The sequence below is a fragment of the Rattus norvegicus genome, chromosome 18 (assembly GCF_021556685.1).
Source record: "Rattus norvegicus strain SHRSP/BbbUtx chromosome 18, alternate assembly SHRSP_T2T, whole genome shotgun sequence".
In the NCBI taxonomy this organism is placed as follows: Eukaryota; Metazoa; Chordata; class Mammalia; order Rodentia; family Muridae; genus Rattus; species Rattus norvegicus.
The window spans coordinates 31,955,915-31,971,676 of NC_141551.1; the positions used below are offsets into that span (position 1 = coordinate 31,955,915).

The 15,762-nt window shown below is 41.1% G+C and overlaps 1 long non-coding RNA gene across 1 annotated transcript; it reads right to left on the reverse strand.

Annotated features, from left to right (window-relative positions):
* Positions 1-1,823: 1,823 nt before the first annotated feature.
* Positions 1,824-15,222, reverse strand: LOC147999752 (uncharacterized). Its single transcript, XR_015642928.1, has 2 exons — positions 15,140-15,222; positions 1,824-1,957 (listed from the first exon to the last, which is right to left on the reverse strand). It is a non-coding gene; the product is annotated as an uncharacterized LOC147999752 (long non-coding RNA).
* Between the last annotated feature and the right edge of the window lie 540 nt (positions 15,223-15,762).

Consider the following 15,762-nt stretch of genomic DNA (forward strand, 5'->3'; position numbering starts at 1 on the left):
GCATTCTTCCCTTTAATTTCAATTTGGATATGAAGGCTCTGTTTTAATTCTCTGCACTCTAGTCTACCTTTGGCTGAAGGGACAATCACTCTTGTGTTTCTACATTATAACTGAAATCTTTTGCCAGTGTTTCAAAGTCACTTGCAATGAGTGTTTCTTAGTTGTGAAGTTTCCACTGTGCTGGCTGGGTCCTGTTTTCTCTCTCCTGAGCAGTCTCAGTCTTCCAGCTCCTAGATAGAATTTGTTTTTGTCCTTTGTTATCATGGAGGTTTTGGTGAGAATTTTTATCTACATGCAGAGGTATCTTTAGTGTATGGTTTTCTTTGTTTGACAATCTGCAATACTTATAAGTACCTGCCATGAACTTACATGTGCTCTTGCATTACATGGTTATGATCATGCTCATGTCATTTTACACTGTGTTTAATGAATTGAATCTCCTTGGTCCCTGTAACACACTTGTGAGATTGGAATCCACAATGTCCCTATGTCATATGGGGAAACAGGGAGATACTACTTAATGTTTGTGTGATTAGCTAGCTTAATGAACTCAGACAATTCAGGGCAAGTCAGAACTTAGAGTCACCCCATTGCTGAAACCTAAACGTTCAGCTATAGTCTGTATTTCTCCAAGTTGAATCTCCAAATTGCAACCATCTACATTCTAAATACTTAGGCTGATTACTAAAATCACTGCTTGTAGTTATGCTTTATATCTACTGAGCCTAGGTTTATATTTTAATCTATTCTCTGGGGATGTTTAAGGCACTATAAAGTCTGAAAGCTACTGGAAAGAGTCTATATAAATTGAAGAATAAGGCTGAGAGGAATGATTTACAGTGAAGCCTGCTTCTTAGGAGGATGCTAGATGAGGGGCCATCCCATGATGCCAGTCTCAGTCACTGGGAGAGAAACTTGAACTGGTCTATGCCACTGACACATTCTTAAAAATCTTACTCCCTTTTGAAAACATAGTAACAAAAGATGCTTGTAGGTAGTCTGGTACTGGGTAATTTTAGAATTCTCTCTGCCTGTCTCCAGTCTTTGTCTGTCCCTATCTCTGTATCTGTTTCTCTGCGCCTCTCTCTCTCTCTCTCTCTCTCTCTCTCTCTCTCTCTCTCTCTCCCTCCCTTCCCCCTCTCTCTTTCTCTCTCTTTCTTCCCCTCTCCACTTCCATGTCCAGAGTTCCCAAATGAGATCATTTAAAGATTACAATGAGATTAGAAACCTTAGAAACTTCACTATTGGGCTGTCAGGTGGGGGGTGTTGGTAAAGATTAAAAGCCACTTCTCAATTTCCATAGTAGTATGACAGTTGTTGGCTCGACTTGATCAGATAGTGACTGTCCAGCATCATCTGACCACAGCAAGAAGATGAGTTAACTCACGAAACAGTGAGGTTTAGTCTTTGGTATTAAAGATCGCAGGCTCACACAGTTGCAAGTGTCATCCTTTAACAATAAATATGATATGACAACAAAACCTGCCCTAGATGATGAATGATCAAAGCTTTCTTCAACCTTTGCCAGGGCCACAGTACACCAGCAGTGTCCCTGCTCCTCAGGAGGCATCTCTGTGCTTCCGGCCTGTTAATGGTGAGTTACCAGTGTCAGCATTATATGTGAAGACCCAGATGATTTCTGCCTGTGACCACACCATGTGACTTCAAACATTTTTTACATACGAATCCACAAATCCTGTAGTCCTGACAAGAAAATACCCAACCTTAGAGAGAGGTTGGGGGTGGATCAGTATTCTTTTAAAAAATAGAAAAGCAAACCAATAAAGAAAAATTAAACTGTAGACACAGAACAGTTAACACTCTGCTATTTGAAGAATTTATTACATTGGCCTCCTTCCTTTCTTCCTTCTTTCTCTCCAGCGTTCACTTTTATTTTAGACAGAAGGCTGACGAGAGCAGCAAGGCTTCTTACACTTCAGTCCTTTTCATTAGGTCTCTAAAAGATGAAAGATAATTTTTATTAACAACTTGTTAAAGCCTGCAACCTTATGACTTTTGTTCCCATATCCATGAGGTTTTATTAGATACCTTATTCTGAAGCCCATAAAAACAATACGATTTGCCTTAAACAATGAGAGAACTTTTCTTTTGCTCTGTTTCAGAACAAGGGCTTCTCAAGTGTATTGACCTGCAGACCTCAGGCTTCATTTCCCAGTTCTCTGCCAGGCTGTCAACTGCTGAAGACTGCCTGTGGGGTCCTCCACAACAGCACCTCTCTTCCCCTCCTCTCGGTCGATGCCTCCTCTCTTTCATCCCCTTTCTTGCTGTTGTTTCCAAACTTGCTTCTCTTTCAGGAGTTGATACTGGGGTGGGTGGGTACCGATGTTGTTTGTCTTTCATTTAATCTTCGTTCCTTGTTAGCAGAACTCCTCTGTTCCATTCAGTAGGCCACTCATGTGGATTAGAGCAGGCCATTAATAAAATGGAAGTTGGACACACAACCCAAGTCAAGCAATGGGCATATCTTCCATATGCAAGGGTGTGCTCAGAAGTTGTCAATGATAGCTATAGGGTGGACAAAGTTTTCTATGGAAAGAACTGCTCTTTTCTTGGAATCATTGGTCATTAAAGGTCATGTACTTTTTGGGACAAAGGCTAGCATCTTTCATTGGAATTTTAACATGTAACAGTGAGTCTAAAGATGTGGTCATGTTCACTGTCACGGTAACAGCCAAATCTCAGTGGAAGAATGATATCCTTTGAATTCTTCAAAGTCATGTCTGAAAACAGCCTCTCATCTGAGCAGCCAACAAAATATATTTTAACTTAAGCTGGGCTGGCTTGAGGGTCTATTATTTGGAACTAAATGAGCAGTCATCTTTTTTCTTTTCTGCTTTCAAGAATGTAGCCAATCCAGTGAGAAAATCACCAGCCATCAGAGGATCATGGTGTGTGCATAGGAAGAGCAGTGCAGCCATCACTTGGAGGGCATTAAACAAAGGAGACCTGCACCCCAGCTCAGGATGGGGAGAGAGGTGGTAATGGACAAAGACCCACCCTGCAGAGTCAGCCGCACAGTAGAGGTCAGCAGGCAAGCATCAGGGATATGATATCAACTCAGACGGGCAGCATGAGGAGTGCTGTGGGAGGTTCGAGGACTGGTGAGTCCTTGAATGTGCCTGAACCTTGGATATGTGGATGCCCTGGATCAGGTGCTGAGTAGATAGGATCAGATCATGTTCTTCTTGGAAGCCCTTCTCCAAAGTAAAGCCCTCAGCAGCGGGAGGGTCTGATGCTTTCTTTTCCTGTTAGTATTAGTATGATTGGGTCTTTGTTTTAGGAACACAATGCTGATTAGTACCCTATGCTTGCTGGTATTTCCTGGAAGATGGCATTTTTGGATGCTTTGATTAAACCAATTGGCCCTACTTTTTGTTCTTAGTATCACGTGCCATTCAGTCAGGAGGGATGGAATTTGAGTGATATATTTTTGAAACAAGTCTGAGACTTGATGGAGCAAGATTAGTGAAGACACATCTGTCAAGCTCAGGTGTGTGACTTCAGACACAGGCCTGGCTTTTCCCAGGTACCTCACACTAGGTCAAGGCACCCAACTGTGTTGGTGGTGATGATGGATGACAGTAGATAACAGTTCACAATTGTCCTCTTCCAACTCTGACAAAATTCCAAGTCTTGCCTGCTGCCAAAGGTGGATTGATGCCAGGAACACAAGTGCTGAACCCTATTCTTCCTATAATTTCAGTCTCTGATGTCGATCATGATCTAGAACTCTCAAACGATCCCCTCTTCTTCAATAAATCTCTCATATAAGAAAACCCATCTGAGGCTTTGTTTATAGTGAATTCGACCTAGGATATTTGACCTTTTCTGTGGAATGGAGCTGCTTTAAGGATTTCATGTTAAATTTATAAACAGCAAGATTAAGTAAATAATAAAATTTGATAGATCTTAATAAAAGAAAAACACACATAGCTGTTTGCTATATGCCAGGCAACTGCTCTGGGGGTGAAGCAAGGCAAGTGACTTGAGTACCTCTTTCCTCACTGACCACACAGGTTACCACTACTCTACCAGAGGGCTGGGCTAGCCTATGGACACTGCACAAGCCCTCTGTAACCTTTCTTTTATATCTTTTATTCATTTCTACTCATCATTACCAGGTCTGAAACTGACATTCAAGACACCCTAAAGGCTCCAGTCTACTGGTTTTGGAATCTTAATAGTGATAAATTATTACTGCATTGAAATACCCTATAATAAAGCTTTACTACCAGCAATGGGCTTGTTTTCTCAATAAAAGCACTTTTTCCCCTAGAGATCATTGAAATGCTCCTACTGCATGATAAATCTTGTTAAACCATGAACTGATATAAAAGTCTATGCTATGAATTTGCAGCACAGAGTCACCTTGGGCAAATTAGTCTCTTCTTTATGTCAGAAATTCAGCACTCCAATGCACATATGACTTTCCCATGTACGGGGACATGGCCAGTGAAGTGAGCCCATGTGCTTAATGGAGCTAACAGAGGGATCTGGAGAATAAAGTAAGCCAAACCCAGTTATGTAAACAATTCATTCAGTTCTCTTGATCTTTGGGAGGAAAAAAGTTTATTTTGTTTTATTACTTAAAAAATATCCTGCCTCTTTCAGTTCAAGTTCAGGGCTTTTATAGCTAACTGGGTTCCTTTGAGGCTTGCCATAGTTTGAAACATCAAGGAAGCTGAATTTAGAATTTCTGCAGGGTTCCATCAGAAAGCAGGCAAGGTCCTTGGTGAATCTGCAGTGTGTTGTTGGGCCTGAACATGGATTTTACCTGCATCTCATGGACACTGGAGAGGTGTGTGTGTGTGTGTATGTGTGTGTGAGTGTACAACCTGTGCGTGTAGAGGCTACAAGTCTACTTCAAATGTCTTCTTCAATCTCCCTCTACTCCACTTTTTGAGACAGAGTGCCTCACTGAACATAGACCTTACTGATTTAGGTAAAATGGCTGGCCAGTCATCCCAGAGCCAAGAGCACATTTACTGTGTCTCTCCTCCCAGCACTGGGTTTAGAGATGTGTATTATCATACTTGTCTTTTTCATGGGTGCTGGGTGGGACTCTGCTTACCTCTTCATGCTTGTGTGGCAAGAAGTACTCAATTAAATGAGCCTCTTCAACCCTGAATTCTTGTCATTTTTATCTTTTCAAGTTTATTTCATGCTTCCTTCACTTTGCAAAATGACTAAATAGTTTGAGTTAGATGGGAAAGTTTATTTATTTTTTGTTTGTTTATTTGCTTTCACCAAAAATATGATGGTAAGTTAGGTGACATAGCCAGAAGTGTAGTCATGTTGATTTTTCACATGATTTCCCGAGACTATATTTCCTCAAGTCTTTTCAATTCCTTAAACTCTATTCATCATCACTGTTAGTTTGGGTGTTTAAACAAGCAGGAAACATTTATCTTTAAACGTGACCTTCCTTTCTGTTGGTATGTTGAGATAGGATCTCCTATATAGCCATGACTATCCTGGAACTTGCTCTGTAGACCAGGTTGGCCTGGAACTCAGAGATCTGCCTGCCTCTGCCTTGAGTCCTGGAAATAAAGATGTATGCCCTCATACTGACACCACCTGAACTTTTTTCTGTCTTCTATTGACTCATGGAAGTAGATGGCTAAGATAGGAATAGGGCTTCTATACCTGAGTAAAAAATAATACAAAATTTGGCTGTGGGTCTCTGCACTTGTTTCAGCAGATTACTGGGTGGAGCATCTCAGAGGACAATTATGCTAGGCTCCTGTGTGCAAACATACAGAGTATTATTAGTATTATCAGTGATTGGTTCTTGCCCATAAGATGGAACTCAAGTTGGGCCAGTCATTGGTTGGCCGTTCCTTCAGTCTCTGCTGTATCTTTGTCCCTGCCCTTCTTGTAGGCAGGACAAATTTCATGGCAATGCTTTTGTGATTGGTTACTGTCCACTGGTAGTCTTGCCTGGCTACAGGAGGTGGCCACTTCAGGCTGCATAACCCCCACTGCTAGAGTCTTAGCTAGAGTCACCCTCAGACTTCCTGGAGCTTCTCTCATCCCAGGTCTCTGATTTGTCCTAGAGATGCTCCTCTCCTGCCTCCACCACTGATTTCCCTTCACTTTCCAGGTCTCTCTCCCTTGCTCTTCCTACACCTAATCTTCCCCCACTCTGTTCTTTTTCTCATCTTCTTTCCTACCTAGTTCCCCCCTCCATTCACTTATGATGACCATTAGATCAAGCTCCGGGAGTCTTGTCAAAGAGTTGAGGGAAGGATTGAGGAGCCCGGAATAGATCGAAACTCCACAGAAAGAGCAACAGATCAATGTAACTGGAAGCCTTGGGGGTTCTCAGAGACCGAACCACCAATCAGAACTGGACATATGCCTCCCCACTCATATGTATCAGATGTGTAGCTTGGTCTTCATGAGGATCCGCCAACAAGTGGAGTGAGGCTGACTCAATTGCCTGCCTGTGGATCCTGTTCCCTTAACTGGGCTATCTTGTCTGGCCCCAGTGGAAGAGGGTGTGCCTAGTCCTGCTGTGACTTGATTGCTAGGGTGGCTTTTTACCCAGGGGGAAGGTCTTCCCCTTCTCAGAGGATAAGGTAAGAGGAGGATGGGATAAGGAGCTGTGTGAGGAGGAACTGGGAGGAGGGGGACTGTGATTGGGGTGTGATGTGTATAAACAATTAAATTAATGGAAAAACAAAAAAGTAATATAAAATTTATGGTTAGAAATGCATAAGTAATTGAAACTTTTGCAAAATTTGAAATTTATGGTTAGTATTATTTACTCTAAAAATCTTACATTCAAGGAGATTTAAAGGAAAGACTATGATAATTCTATTAATTCTAACTTTATAAATTTTCCCAAGCATTGAAAGAGGTTATTGTAGTTGGATAAATGAAAGGAAAGAAAAGGGTCTGGGGACCGCTTAACTTGAAAGGGAATTTGATGGGTTAGTGATTGGGAGGGAAACCAAAGCATGGGTAGTCTGGGATCAGGAGGATAAGTTGTTCTTATTCTCTTCCCAAGGGAAAAGGGAAAGCAACTGCCCTTGCTTAATTATGTTTATCAAACTTTTTAAATGTGCTAGTAAGTATAGAGTCAAGCCAGCTGTGATGGCAGAAAGAGACAAATCATGGCTCTTCTAAAGTGGGATTAGGAATGAAGATGTTTTCATATGAGCACAGTGGAGCTTACAGATGAAGCCACATCTGGAGAGGTTTGGTGAGCTTCTAGAGAAAAATAACATAATTGACAAATGCTCCCTGTGGTGGTTTGAATATGCTTGGCCCAGGGAGTAGCATGATTTGGATGTGTGGCCTTGTTGGAGTAGGTGTGGACTTGTTGGAAGAAGTGTATCATTGTGGGCATGGGATTTAAGACCCTCCTTCCAATCAAATGGAAACCAGTCATTTTCATCTTCCTTCTCATCTGCCTTCAGAACAAGAGGTAGAACTCTCAGCATCTCCAGCCCCACATCTGCCTGGACACTGCCATGTTCCCCTCATGATGATAATAGATTGAACCTACTAACCTGTAAGCCAGCCCCAATTAAATGCTGTTCTTTATAAGTGTTGTCTCGGTCATGGTATCTGTTTACATTGGTAAAACACTAAGACATCATCTGAATATAAAGCCATTAGTTTGCCAAACTGCAAGAATCAAGATGCAGGATGCTTTAGAAATAAGAACAAGCATGCTAACTTAGTGAGAGAGTTGGTGTAGTAGATGGTGCTCCAGTTTGCACTCACCATGTATGCTGTCACCTTGAGTCCTTTTATTCTCTCTGGATATTTGCTCAAGTGGGGAAAGTCCCTGGCTGGTATTGAGTCATTGGCAGCTGCTTTTTCTCTGTTCAACCTCATTGCAATGTGATCGATGAAATCAAATAGGTTAAAGATATACAACACTGTGGTTTTAATTTTTGTGTGTAGTGGGACAGAGAGGGGCATCAGAGGACAACTTAGTCATTTTTCTCCTTCTAATATGGATCTTGGGGATTAAATGCAAGCTGTCTTCTTTGGTAGTTAGTATCTTTATTTTTGAGACTTGATGACCCAACATCCCAACATTGCATTTTTTTCAAATAGTAATAAATCATAGTGACACATAATAATTGTTTATATGTATAAGATAACATGTGTGAACTGAAAATTTCAGAAAAAATAAAACGTATGGTGAAGAGAGACACTGCTGTGGTAGAGAGCTAGACTGTTGAGGATCCAGAGTCAGAGGTATTTGTACTATTTGTAGTCCTCTTATGGAAATGTATTGTCTGTCTACATATCTAGTCTAGCATCCTTTTGATTAGCAGGTAACTTCTTCCAGTAACAAGATCATAAATCTGATGTCTAACCTCAAGAGTCCAGCCCTGGACATATGAAATATGAAAAATGGTAAATGGTCTCAGTAGGTTATATATGAATGCATATGTATGTATATATGTATGTATGCATGTATACATATATATGTGTGTATGTTTGCATGTGTGCATGTCTGTGTATAACAATAATAATTAGAGATTATAGATTTGGAAGGGAAGAGAACACAAGAGGAGTTGGGGGAAGGAAGGAAAAGAGCTGTGTAGATGCAGTGCTCATGTACAAAACCCTCAAAACATTATTTTAAAAAGATTAATTTATATGAAGATACAAAGTACTATTCAATACAATTGCTCATAATCCTTCTTTTTTCCTCTTATACAAACAATATCATCAGATAACATCTAAGACCTATAGAAGATACTTCTCTGCTTTGTTATAACCCCGACCCCAAATACTTTGCAAATATTTTGACTTTTTTTTCTTCTGTGACAATAGAAAAGTTAATGCAAGCACTTTCATGTTGTGACATGTCATTCAATGCAACCAGAACCTATGTTCTAGTGCCATAGATGTTTACATTTGGTTTAGAACAAACTATTTCTAATTCCCTTTGTGGCAAGGGTTGTGTTTTGCTTTTGGAAATGTTCAGTTTCTACACATGTGTACAGTGTGAACTAATTAAATTAGGGTAACTGGTATATGAATTGCCTTAACTATTGCTATTAAAACTTTCTTAGATGATTTTAATTACTTTTTGCATCTATGTAGAAGTGGCATTTATGAGTGGTCTATGTGTGTTGTATGTGCATGTTCAGTGTGGGCATTTGTGATCCTATGTATGCACTGAGGGTAGAGGAGTGAAACAGCCATCCGCGTTATCCCTCTCTGCCTTACTTCTTTGAGACAGGGTCTTTCACTAAACCTGAAACTTGGCTGGTAATCGATAGACTACAGTGAAGTGGAAGTTTTTGGATATGTCAGGTGATATAGACTCATAAGTGAGGCTCCCTCACATGACGTTTTGCTGGGGCAAGACCCATGGGAGGACATGTGATGTTTAAAGAAAGTACAAATAGGATTCAATGAACAGTGCCAGTATGCTTGCACAGCTAGCTTTGCAATGCTTCACTGGTCTCCCATCTTCATCTTCACTGATCTCACTTCATTGAGAGAGGCACCTTGGAGAATTTCTCCTGCCATCCCAGCTGCTCCTGGTCACTCCTGATGACTTGTTCTGCTTTGGTGGAGGACTGGCAGTTTCTGCTGGATGACACTATCACTGTTGATTCATGTTTGCTACCTGACACTACTGAATTAGACTGCTGGTGTCGTGACAGAGATTTGAATCACCCCAGGAACTATTTATTAGCAGGTCCACATCCCCTTGTCCTATTTACCATCTTTCTCCCCTGCCTTTGGATGGTGGGCTAGAAGGGAGGTGGAAGCATTTGAGAACCCTTATTTAAAGTAGGTCTTAAAAATCTAAGCCTACACTGCAGTAATTCTCTTATCTTTACTTCCCATAGAGTTTGGGTATATGGCCATACCAAGACTGTGGTGTTTGTGTGTGTATGTGTGTGTGTGTGTGTGTGTGTGTGTGTGTGTGTGTCTGTCTGTCTGTCTGTCTGTCTCTCTGTGTGTGTGTGTCTGTCTGTCTGTCTGTCTGTCTCTCTCTCTCTCTCTCTCTCTCTCTCTGTGTGTGTGTGTGTGTTATGAAGATTTGAACTCACATCCTAATGCTTACACAGAAACTGCTCTTACCCACTGAGCAATCTCTGCACCCACTTACCAATCTTCCCAACCATTAGATGCTATTTTATGTGGACATTTGTTTTAGACTGAGTTACCTAATTGTGTTTGTGATCTAATTGTACTTTTTAAAAATTAGACTAAAATGTCAATTAATAACCTAATACTCAAACTTTCAGTAAAATTTTGATGTATTCTTTTTCTTAAAATATGCTGGCTAGTTTCAAGTCTATTTGGCATTAACTAGAGTCATTTTGAAAGAAAGAACCTCAGTTGAAAATAATGTCCCCACTTGATAAGCCTATGGTACACTTTCTTGATTGATGATTAGTATAGGAGGACTCGGCCCATTGTGGGTAGAGCTATCCCAGACAGGTGGCTCTGGACAGTATAAGAAAGCAGGCTAAGCAAACCATGGGGAGCAGGCCACTAAGCATCACCCCTATGGCCTCTACCACCAAGGTCCTACCCTGACTTCCTTTGATGATGGGCTGTGATATGGAAATGTAAGCCAGATAAAACCTTTCCTCCGTAATTTGTTTATGATCACCAAGGGTATTTTATCACAGCATTAAAAACCTTAAGCCATCTCGTATACATGAATCCTGAGTCTGATCCCCAGCATTGTGAAAGAAGGGAGGGTGGTAAAAATGCTTGCTGTGCAAACAAGAGAACTTGAGTCCCCCTTAGCAGTGTATAAAATCTAGATGTTACATTATTCACCTGAAACCATTTTTGTTGATGTGGTAAAACTAGTTGGAGCTCAAGAGTTCACTGATCACACACACACACACACACACACACACACACACACACACACAGAGAGAGAGAGAGAGAGAGAGAGACAGACAGACAGACAGACAGACAGACAAACATACACACACACATACACACACACTTAATGAGATGTCTTCAATAATGAAGAGGGTGTGTTTAGAAAAAGCATCCTTGCTCTTGGCTTTCATAGATGGTCACAGCACCTACCTGACCTGATTAGCGCAAATCCTTCTGCAATCCCTGTGCTTACGGTGAGATTTGGCAAATTGACACACAAGATTGACCCTCCATAGACCTTCCTTACCCGAGCTTTGCTAGTACCTCCTCACATCCACCATGGTCCAGCACTTACCCTGGAGAGGACTAAATGTTTCTCCAGTAGAATGAGCATTGTCTGCTGCTGAAGGGGCCATGGGGTCTCGAGTCTGAGGATTGTAATGTTAGAGACTGGCAATTGTGTGAGCTTCGGCTTCCATAGTGGTAGCATGCATATTGTAATGTATGCATACAGAATATTTGAGGTATGTGAAACACTGTTTGGTGTTCTAGGAATTTTGAGACTCAAGGGGCCAGGAGTGTCTATGCTCACACCCACCTGTGACAGTGTTGCTCCAGGGCACATATTACATGGAAACCATTGGTGACAGTTAAAATTATAAGGAGCTTTTCTTGCAAATAAAACTCTTGTTTTGAACACTGAAGAAAAAAAGAGTTCACTGATCAACTAGTCTAACTGATTGGTGAGAGCTTTGGGTTCATAGAAAGATCCTGCAGCAAACAGTCCTGGAGAGACCACCCTGCAGTTAAGAGTACTTGCTGCACTTGCGCAGGACCCAGTTTCAATTCCTAGCACCCAAATCAGGCCCTTTACAACTACCTGTAACCTGAGTTTGAAGGCTTCGGCCACCATCTACTGGTCTTCCTGGGTACTTGACTGCACATTATCCATTTGCAATGGACACACATAGAACATTTGTAAATATACATTCATTATACCTCTCCTGGGCATATACCCAAAAGATGCCCCAATATACAACAAAGACACATGCTCCGCTATGTTCATAACAGCCTTATTCATAATAGCCAGAAGCTGAAAAGAACCCAGATGTCCCTCAACAATGGAATGGATTAAAAAAATGTGGTACATATATACAATGGAGTACTAGTCAGCTATCAAAAAGACTTCATGAAATTCATAGGCAAATAGAATGAACTAGAAAAATATCAGCCTGAGTGACGTAACCCAATCACAGAAAAACACACTTGGTATGCACTCATTGATAAGTGGATATTAGCCAAAAAGCTTGAGTTACCCAAGATGCAATCCACAGACCACAGGAAGCTCAAGAAAAAGGATGACCAAAATGCGGTTGCTCCCACTCCTTGAAAGGGGTAAAAAAAAAAATCCATAGGAGGGGATATGGAAGCAAAGTTTAGAGCAGCGACTGAAGGAACAGCCATGCAGAGCCTGTCCCACATGTGGCCCATATATATACAGCCACCAAAACTAGGTAAGATTGATGAAGCTAAAAAGTGCATGCTGAAAAGGATTGGTTATAGATCTCTCCTGAGAGACACATCCAGAGCATGTCCAATACAGAGGTCAATGCTAGCAGCAAACCACTGAACAGAGAACAGGACCCCCTTGGGCAGAATTAGAGGAAGGACTGAAAGAGCTGAAGGAGATTTCAACCCCATAAGAACAACAATGCCAACCAGCCAGAGCTTCCAGGGACTAAACCACTACCGAAAGACTATATATGGACTGACCCAGGGCTTCAACTGCATATGTAGCAGAGAATAGCCTTGTTGGGGCACTAGTGGAAGGCTAAGCCCTTGGTCCTTCCAAGGTTAGACTCCCAGTGCAGGGGAATGTCAGGGGGCAGTAAGGGGGATGGATGGGGAGAACACCTGTAGGGGGTGGGGGGAGGGGATTGGGGTTTATGGACAGGAAACCAGGAAAGGGAATAACATTTGAAATGTAAGTGAAGAAGACACTTGATGTCAACTAATTCCCTACACAAGGATATGCTCACACTCTATGTGTATACACACACACACACACACACACACACACACACACACACACACACACACACACAGATATATCCACACAGATATACCCACAAATACTCTTTTCAGGAATTTTGGACCTGGTTCAACCACTAAAGTGCTTGCTGCACAAGCATGAGGACTTGAAGTCAGACTTCCAACACACATATAAAAAATGGACGGGGTTGGGGATTTGGCTCAGTGGTAGAGCGCTTGCCTAGGAAGCACAAGGTCCTGGGTTCGGTCCCCAGCCCCAGAAAAAAAAAAAGGAAAAAATGGGCCTACGGCACAAGCCTATTATCCTAGCACAGGATAGGCAGAGACTGGGAACTCCCTGGACCTTGCTGGCCAAACTGGTGAGCTTCAGGTTCAGTGGGAGACTCTGGACTCTACCTTCAAATATGAGGTAGAAAGCAAAAGAGATGGACACATGACACAAACCTCTGGCTTCCATGTGTGTGTGCTCACATGCAAAAATATAAACATCTCCTCTTCTCTCCCATATACAAACACACAGGGTCAGGTATGTTCAGAGCAAGGATGTAGTTAGGGTAGGAGGTATTTGTTTTATGCTACATCATAATGATGTCATTGTGTTTTGTTGATCCTGTTTATAGTTTTCTTCTGGGCACCCTGGATTGGAGAAAGAATGACTTCACATAATGCAACTTGTAACAGTTAATTTTCTATATTTGCCCACAAAAAGTGGGACTTGTATTAGAGAACAAAAGTGAGGACAGGACCTAATCTGTGCTCTGTCTCTGGCCAAATGTGGAGTCTGGAACAAGTTCTTTTGCCTCCAACGGCAAAATAAACTTATGATGCATATGACTTCTGAAGCTATTTTCAAACAAAAGATTTGAATTCGTTCCTTTTTCCATGAAGAAGATATTCCTGCTATTCACATGATATGGGAATTTGCCCAGTTAACAGGGAAGTAGGAACATCACCTGAATTGCTTTGCTTTTCTTCCTGCTTAGGAACCCTAGGTCACTGTAAACCCCAGTGCTGGCATGACTTGTTCCCTGCTTTACTTGTTCTTCTGCCTGAAGCTCTTTACCATGTGGACAGCCTGTTACTTTACCTCTATCTCTCCATCTTTTCTTATCTTCTTTTTCATGAGATTTTGTGTTGGATTGGAAAGAGCAGCAATTGTTAAGGAAAGTGATTGAAAATGGGAGCAGAGTTAAGGCAGGAAGGACAACTTCAGAGTTGCTTTGTTTTGGGTTTCAAGTGAAGTAATGCTTTGAAGATGACCCAACACAAGCTAACTTAAAAGATTATTTGGCAAGAACATGGAGTGTGTGCAAAATCAAAACAGAATAAAAAGCTCTTCGTACACCTTTGTTCACAATAATTAAGTTGTAAATGTGGGAAACAAAAGTCATTTGATAGTTGTAAAAGCAATGCTTGAAATAATTTTAATGACATATCATTTTTCATAACCCAGAGAAATTATAAACAGTTTGTCTCTTTAAAAATTATTTTCAAAAATGATAATTTAAATTGTTAATGTGTAGCAGCTGTGGATTTACTGACTACCAGCATCCTTGGCACACAGTAGGGCCTAGATTTTCTTCTATACCATATTTTCTATTCTTATTTATGTCTCAGACACTGTTCTTCAAAGATAGACTCCCAGTGCAAAGACCTGTTTTTCTAAGCTCTTTCAACAAAGGTCATTTTTACATGTTCCATGCAGAAACTAAGTACATCAAAAATGTGGATGAAGTAATGACTGGATTGGTAATTAAGTGTTCACATTAATTCAGATCAGCCAAGATAATACCCTCCTTCCAACTAACTGAGATATATTTAATGTAAAAAAATTTATATAACCACAAACATAAGGGTGATTATGGAAAATCCGTGATTCAACAGCAAAATATTATTTGAGATATATAAGAAAAGTTCAACTGAACAAAAATAATTATGAGTCAGGCATGGTGGTGCAGGCTTGAAATCCCTCCTACTGTGCAGAAGGATTTCAAGTTCCTGGCTTGTTAGGGCCACAAACAAGACTCTGTATCAAAATATTGGCAAAGGTTGGGAGTGTAATTCCATGGTAGGGTGATGACCTTGCATGCTGACCTTGGTTCAGATCCCTCCACATAAAAGAACCAACACTAAACCAAACAAGCGTAATGTACCAGGATGGAAAAACATAAGGGCCTTTTGGTTAGACCAGCAAAAGAGAATAAAATCCAACAACAAAGATCCTTTTGACACTTACCAGCTTTTAATTCAGTGATTCTCATCCTGTGGGTCATGACCTTTGGGCGGTCCAACAATCCTTTCATAGGAGTTACCTAAGACCATCAGAAAATGCAGATATTTTACATTATGAGAAATAACAATAGCCGTGAGAGAACAAATCTTTTGGGTTCAGACTCTGTCTTAGACAACCTGACCTTAGGTTGAACTCAAGTTAACCATTTCTAGGTTACCCCCCATTCCAACAAGATCTGTGTTCAGCATCAGTTTCCAGGTTATTCCCCAACAAATTTATACATCCAGATTACAAGCCTACCCCTGACACTTCACTTCCTAACAGCCATGAATAAGGAGGAAAACAGACATTAAGCTCATGGTTTGGCTCCCAGTACCAGCTAATTATTAACATAATAAGGTCATAATTGCACCTGACCAGGTATGTATCAGGCTAGGTACACCATTCTTGCCTTTATAAGTGCTTGTCTAGGCTCAGGCATCCACCTTCCTGCTGTATCAGTGTTGGCTGCGAAGCCAAACTTGAGCTTAAATAAAAAGACCCTAATGTGATTGCATTGGAATAAACTCCTTGGTGGTCTTTTTGGGTTCACAAACATTTGCTGGCACAACAGCTATAGAATTTTC